This window comes from Panthera uncia, unplaced genomic scaffold, assembly GCF_023721935.1.
Source record: "Panthera uncia isolate 11264 unplaced genomic scaffold, Puncia_PCG_1.0 HiC_scaffold_2443, whole genome shotgun sequence".
NCBI classification, from domain to species: domain Eukaryota; kingdom Metazoa; phylum Chordata; class Mammalia; order Carnivora; family Felidae; genus Panthera; species Panthera uncia.
The window spans coordinates 3,432-11,387 of record NW_026059176.1 but is presented as its reverse complement, the minus strand read 5'-3'; the positions used below and the strand labels follow the sequence as shown (position 1 = coordinate 11,387).

The 7,956-nt window shown below is 34.7% G+C and overlaps 1 pseudogene; it reads left to right on the top strand.

Annotated features, from left to right (window-relative positions):
• Positions 1–3,251: 3,251 nt before the first annotated feature.
• LOC125917797 (putative vomeronasal receptor-like protein 4) lies at positions 3,252–4,240 on the top strand (annotated as a pseudogene).
• Positions 4,241–7,956: the final 3,716 nt, after the last annotated feature.

The window sequence follows — 7,956 nt, the reverse complement described above, 5'->3', positions numbered from 1 at the left end:
GTCATTTTGATGATATATTGTGTGTGGACAAGTCTGGAAAGAACTGTGTAAATATAAGATATATTAAATACAACTCTCAATGCAAGATTTTCTTTACCACTGAGGAAATACGTTTTTTCATACTTATTTCCTCTTTATAACATAAAATCTACTGAGAAATATAACTTGTGTTTTTATAAATGAATTCTTTTTCATTACCCCTTAAGTTTTCAGACATTTTATTTCATTCCAAAAAAAAAAAAAAAAAACACCTTATGATGAGTGTTTGTGCCAGGTTTGTTTAATGGTGACATTTATCCACTATTATCTATGGGTATAATGATACATAATTTGGCCTTAAAAATTGAAAGTGCCCTCAAGCGACAGCATACAAATTAGAAGGAACTTCATATGCATCATCTGTCTTCTGGCACAATTCAGGTTTTGCACCTTCAGCACCAAACTTGTTGTCTCTTAGACGGAGTGCTGAGATGTGTATTATGTTTATAAGTTTTCAACATTTGAGCCAGGTCCATGTTCCCCTTTACCTATTCACCATTCTATGAAATCTACATTTTTATATCTCATTTCTCCAGATATAGTCTATATTTTCCCTATTCCATGATGTTTCCTTAGTAGGGTTGCCAGATTTACTGAATATAAGCACATGATGCAGAAATTGAAACTCAGAAAAGTGGCGATGACTTTTATGGACCACTATGAAATACTTGCATATTTACATGTAATATGTGTAGGCAATAGTTGGGATATACATCTACTAAAATAATTATTCATCACTGCTTAATAATGAAATTTAACTGAATATCTAGCACTTTATTCCCCAACTCAAATCTATGAGGAAAATCTATGAGGACTCAAATCTATGGAACAAGTACTTTCTTGTCCAGGCTCATACAAAAATTATCAAGAGTGTCACCGGATGAAGAAAAAAACATTATTTATTTGTTCACCAGGAGTATGCCTTCAGTATGTGATAGCCATTTACAGAAAGCAGACATGAATTAGAGGAGGCCAGACATATATACCATAAGCTGGTAGAATAAAATATTAATATTTTTCCATATCATTTTATTGAATATATTTTACTATATCTTTTTAGGACATGGCTTGTGATATATGTCGTATATCTTTAAATGATTCAAATATACATTTCTCAAATAATTACACCTTTATGTTAGTGGCCAACATGCTAATATTTTAGTGAGACTCGACTGTGATCCCCCAGATTTGTATATAACTGTGCCTTTAAGCAAATATCATCCTAGTCCTTAGGGTGACAGCAGACCCCAAGTGTTCTGTGAGTACAGATATATGTTTGTAGAAACTATTGTACTATTGTAGTTTTTTGTTTGTTTCTTTGTTTATGATATTGAAGGTAAATTTTCTTTAGATAATAAAAGGTAATAAAATTTTGGAAAAATAGTCACAGACATTTAATCAAATGCACAATCACTTCATAAAAAACACATATATCAGGTGATTAAGAGCAATGTTTTACTTCAGCAAAGACATTCTGAGTTTCAGTCAAGAACACTTAATCTCAAAATTTCTTCATTGAAGACAAAACGTAGCTCTCTTTCCTTTCAAGAGAAGAACAAATAGAATAAGTACTACAGCTAAATATTTCAAGCCTTGGATCACATTAATTGGGTAAAATAATTATGACTGCATACAGGGCAAATTACATGAGAAAATAATTGCAAAACTGTTCATTGACATTTTACAAAGATTTTGATATTGGAAATGTTCTGATGAGGCATGAATATAAGCATTTTTTTATGGGACCATTTTTGAAATTGTTTATTTATTTTGAGGGGGTGGGATCTGCAGAGAGAGAGGTACAGAGAAAATACTAAGTAGCGGTGCGCCTGGGTGGCGCAGTCGGTTAAGCGTCCGACTTCAGCCAGGTCACGATCTCGCGGTCCGTGAGTTCGAGCCCCGCGTCAGGCTCTGGGCTGATGGCTCGGAGCCTGGAGCCTGTTTCCGATTCTGTGTCTCCCTCTCTCTCTGCCCCTCCCCCGTTCATGCTCTGTCTCTCTCTGTCCCAAAAATAAATAAAAAACGTTGAAAAAAAATTAAAAAAAAAAAAAAGAAAATACTAAGTAGCTTCTGAGCTGTCAGTGCAGAGGTTGACACAGGGATCAATTTTATGACAATGAGACCATGAATTGAGCTGAAGTCAATAGTCAAACCCTTAACTGATTCAGACACCCAGGCTCCCCTATTGAAGAATTTTTAATGGAATGAGAGTATATCCTTTTATTAAATAAAATTCCCAGAATAGATATCCATATAAGCATTTTGACACAAATTTGTGGATGTCATAAATTGGAAAATTGTGTGTTGTCTTCTTGTCCTCTTGAAAATTTAGAGCTGGCAATCAGCAATTTCTTACTGATATAAAAAGAGATTGTAGAAGGAATCATTGTGAATGAAAAAAAAGTAATGATCCATGTTCATGTTGAATAAATTTTGTTAATATGATTTGTAATAAAAGAATATTTCTACCCCCTGGGATGCCTATATCCAAATCCTCATATCCCTGATATAAATACATTAGGTTGTGTGACAATGAGAATTAATGTCGTAGATAGAAGGATGATTAATAAGTACGTGATTTTAAGTTGAGATTATGCTGAGTTATCAGAATAAGCCAAATGTAATCACAATGGTATCTAAATGTGGAAGTACGAAGAAGAGAAATTGTGGAAGTTTCATGGTATGTGAAGGAAAACTCACCTGGGCATTACATTTTTTGCAATTATTTGTTTGGTAATTCTTTCCCTGTTAGTATAAAATGTATATCACTTCAACTATACAAACACCTATGCATACTTTATATAGATATTGGCATTCTTAATGCTAGATATGAGACAGTATAAGGCAGAACAGGAAAGCAAAGCTTTCTACAAAAGAGTATAGGGAATGGTACATTATCCTGGCATGAAGAGTATAGGGAATGTGTACATTATCCTTGCATGAATATCTATATGAGATATCTCTCTTTCCTTCCTATATTTCCTTCTCTCTTTCTCCCTATTTAGATAATACATATATTATAGATGACAGATAGATACATATATAGATAGATACTACATAGATATGAATGTGTATAATATATGCCTACACTTAGAATTGGTATACAAAAACTTTTGATACTGTATTTCTAAGACTTTTATGACATAGGTTTAATGATTAATTGGGTGAAATAAAAATTGTGTTGGGTTGATGGTTTTGATCACAAAGTGAATGGCATTGATGATGTAAGGTCCAATTCTTTAAGATACAAAAAAGTATATATTTTCTTGGCCACTGTGATTATGACATCTTCCATTTATATGACTATTAAGATAGGACGATTTTTACAAGTTGGTATTGTAATTTTTGTCACCACCTTCTTCCTTCTCTTCCATATCTTCACACTCCTTCTGGATTACAGGCCTAAATCTTCTGACATGATCATCTGTCTCTTGGCCCTTGTCCACATAATGAAACTCTTCACTGAACTGTTTCTGTTTTCTACAGACCTGTTTGAAATTCTGAACTTCCTGAATGATTTCAAAAGTAAGGCTTTATTCTTCACGATCACAGTGTCATGAAGAATCTCCGTGAGCAACACCTGCCTCCTTACCATCCCCCAGGCCATCATCATCAGGCCCAGCACCTTCTGGTTGGCCAGGTTTAAACATAAGTGCACAAAGTACATCTTCTGTGCTTTTATCATCTTATGGTTTCTTAGTTTGTCTCTAAATAGTAACTGCCTCTTGTATACTGCTGTTTCTAATGTGACCCAGAGCAATCCACTGCATGTCAGTAAATACTGCTTATTTTCTCACATAAACACCATCATCAGGAAAGAGTTTTTCACTTTTTTTTTAATTATCCAGAGATGTTTCCTTTATAGGAGTCATGCTGCTCTCAAGTGCATACATGGTCATTCTCTTGTCCAGGCCTCAGAGGCAGTGTCAGAACCTTCACAGCACCAGCCTGTCCTCAAGAGTCTCCTCAGAGACAAGGGCTACCAAGACCATCCTGTTGTTGGTGAGTTGCTGTGTCATTTACTGGGTGGATGCCATCATCTCCTCCTCAGGTCTGTTATGGACATATGACCCTGTCTCCCTGGATTTCCAGAAGCTTGTGCCCAATGTATATGCCGCTGTCAGTGCATTGGTAATGACAGGTTCTGATAAAAAAGTAAAAAATGTGTTTCAAAAGTGTTGGAAAATTATGGGGAGCCTGGGTGGCTCAGCAGGTTATGCGTCTGACTTCAGCTCAGGTCATGATCTCGAGGTCTGTGAGTTCAAGCCCCACGTCCGGCTCTGTGCTGACCGCCCAGAGCCTGGAGCCTGTTTTGGATTCTGTGTCTCCCTCTCTCTCTAACCCTCCCCCATTCATGCTCTGTCTCTCTCTGTCTCAAAAATAAATAAACGTTAAAAAAATGTGTTAGAAATTTATAATCAAGTTATAACTGCTTATTCATGAAATACTTATTGAAAAAAATGATTGTTTTTATTTTATTCAAATGATAGAGTATTTATATAACATTTAAAATTTAATTTTAATTTAAATGTAATTTAAAAGTATATTTTACTTTTTCTAAATATTTTTGAAACCTGTGATGGCAAGGACAGTCCAGTTGCTACTTTAGTATCAAGAAAGATTCGATATTCCCATGTGTTTACAAGTTTCTTTATCTTTCATTTTATTTCTCAAACTCCCTTAAGGAAAATTTTCTCTTTATACAGGAAAATTGTACCCTAAGCACTACTATTATACTTTAGTTCAATGTTAGTGTTCCCTATTGATAATGCAATATTCTTAAATTCAATTACACTTCTTACTTCAAGACATTTAGCTACACAACTAATTTTAATTGAGCAACAGTTTCTCTCTGCACTTTCTACTTATTTCTCTGTGTTTTCTGAGTTCTGGCTTCTGTTAAGGCGGCAGAGATTGTACTCTCACCTCTGTAGTTTTTTCTATTTTATTTCTCTCATTTTGTTACATGGCATTTCTGTTTTGTAACATCATACCTAGGTTTAAAATTAGAAATGTATTTATTTTTACTTTTTAACTTAATTTAATTTTTGAGTGACAGAGAACACGGGCGGGGTGGGGCGGGCAGAGAGTGGGGAGAGAGCATCCCAAGCAGGCTCCATATTGTCAACGCAGATCATGATGCAGGGCTTGAACCCTTGAATTGTGAGATTCTGATCTGAGTTGAAATCAAGAGTCAGACACTTAACCAACTGAACCATCCAGGCGCCCCTGAAATTAGAACTGTATTAATCATCATTTCTTTAATTTTACTTGATTATTTTGTACACTCTAGTGAAACTATTAAATGTTTGTTAATTCTTCCCATTCTGATCTTCATTTATCTGTTGTGACAATTGTATTCTCTCTCTTTTTTTAAATTTTTGTTTACTGTTTATTTATTATTGAGAGCGAGGGAGAGAGAGTGAGTACAAGCAGGGGAGGGGCAAGAGAGAAAAAGAGACAGAGACAGAGAATCTGAAGCAGGCTTCACACTGTCAGCACAAAGCCTGACCTGGGGCTGAAACCTATGAGCCCGAGATAATGACCTGAGCTGAAGTTAGATGTTCAACCAACTGAGCCACCCAGGGGCTCCGAAAATTGTATTCTCTATAAATGATCTTACTTTAATGTCCTTGGCTGCCATATTTTTGCTCAATATTCTAGTTTATTATTTTTCAAATCACCTCAGACTAATGTAATATTTAACAAAAATATTGTGTACTAAATTGTGTCATTTTATTTTTCAAGATGTAATTATATTAGGCTCCTTTTTAATATATTTGACTATTGTATAGTTTCTCACTCTTTCCACATTACTTTGATTTCCTATTTTTCCTGCCTTTACTTAACTAATTTAAACATACTGTCAATATCTTTATTGTGTGACATGTAATTTCTTCTCCCTTTTACTCAATACCTTATTCAATGGTGTCTTTCACCCTTTCTAATTCCCTTATAAAATTTGGGACATATCAAAGTGGGTATCCAGTCACTTTGTTTCCTTTTTTGTACCAATCATCCTGAGGGCAAGTTGGAGTACCAAACAGGTTTGAACTCCTTGTGGTCAGACAGGATCTGGATGAAGAGTTGTCTTTTTATTTTGATTAATACTTTTGACGTATAGATGACTTTGTCTATAGACAGACACATGAAAAGATGCTCAACATCACTGATAACCAAGGGAATATGAACAAAACCAAAAGAATTCCCATGTCACAGTTGTCAGAATGACTAAAATCAACAACACAAGAAACATCATATGTTGGTGGGGATATGAAGGATGAAGAACCGTTTTTGCCCTATTGGTGGGAATAGAAATCGGTGTAGCACATTTGAAAATAGTACAGAGATCTCTCAAAAAGTAAATATATAAAACTGCCCTATACCCAGCAATTGAACTACTGGGTATTTACCCAAAGGGTAAACAAATGCTGTTACAAAAGGGTGCATGTACCTCAATATTTATAAGTACCCCAATGTTAATAACACAGGCATCTACAAATACCTGAATTATGAAATCACCCAAGATATCCATTGAATGATTATAAACATACACACACACAAAAATACCCCCCCACACACACACTGGAATATTACTCAGACATAAAATCAACAAAATCTTGCCATTTGTAAGCCATAGATGGAGCAAGAGTTTATTATGCTTAGCAAAATAACTCATAGAAAGACATATACCACATGATTTCACTCATGGGGATCAAGGAGTGCACTTGTCATTAGCTGTTGGTTATATATGTAGTTGTGAAATCATCATACTTACACCTGAAATTATAGTACACTGTAAGTTAATTAACTGGAATTAAAGTAAAATATTAAAATAAGTTACATGGTGATTAATGAAACAATTTTAGCTGTAGTGGACAATTTCCGCCACAAGCACAGAATGCTGTTAAGGTAACTTCCCTTTAATATCACTGAAGTATGTAACAGAATTCACTTTGCAGTGAACTGTCAAAAAAAGGTCCTTGCTATGTGCTTTGAAACAGTTATGGGTTTTAAAAAGATATGTATCAATGACCAATCTTCCTGTTGATCAATTAATAAAGCAATATATTTTAATTCTACTAGTAAAACATCAACACATACAGTAACACTAGTAACACACCAACACATACATGACACATAAACATGAAAAAGAAAACACAAAACCATAAAAAAGCAAATAAATTTAGCATGTTATAAAATGGAGTGTTCCTTGAATAAAGCCTAACACTAACTTAGATAGGTTTTGTAGGATTTCATGTCTACCCACCATAGACGGACACATTATAGAACTGTCATGATTCTGTTAGGTTTTGATGACCTTCAGAAAGGGGTTCTTCTGTGCCTTCCGTGCCACCAGTGGTTCCTTATGTATCTGGTCAACATCAAATTCCCTACTTAGAGCATGTCAGACACAACTGAATTATAAATACAAAATGCCTAGTACCCACCAGCGTTCTGAAGCCAGTTGTTCACAATGGACCATTGGTAACGTTACGATACTCAACAATGTGGCTATTTCATTTCAATTTGCAACCATTCAAATAAAAGGGATTTACAAACACTTCAAAAATTTTGTCATAAGGATTCCAATGCCTACGTATCCATATAATTCAAATAACAGTTTCATGTAAAAGAGATGTCAGTTTCTTTGCATATAATCCTATGTTGTTGTCAATGCTAGGCACCCATGGATCGTCATTTAAGTAAACGATGATGAGGTTTTCCACCCAGGTCACCTGATTTATTAGTACAACCCTTCCCTTATTTAAACCTAGCCCAGGAAATCGTGGTTTATTTGATTTTGCTTATTTGTTTGTGTTTGTTTTGTTTTCATTTTCTTAAATGTAAGCCAAACATATTTAGCAAATATGTTATAATGATATTTCTGTTTCCAAAACAGACTGAAGAATAGAT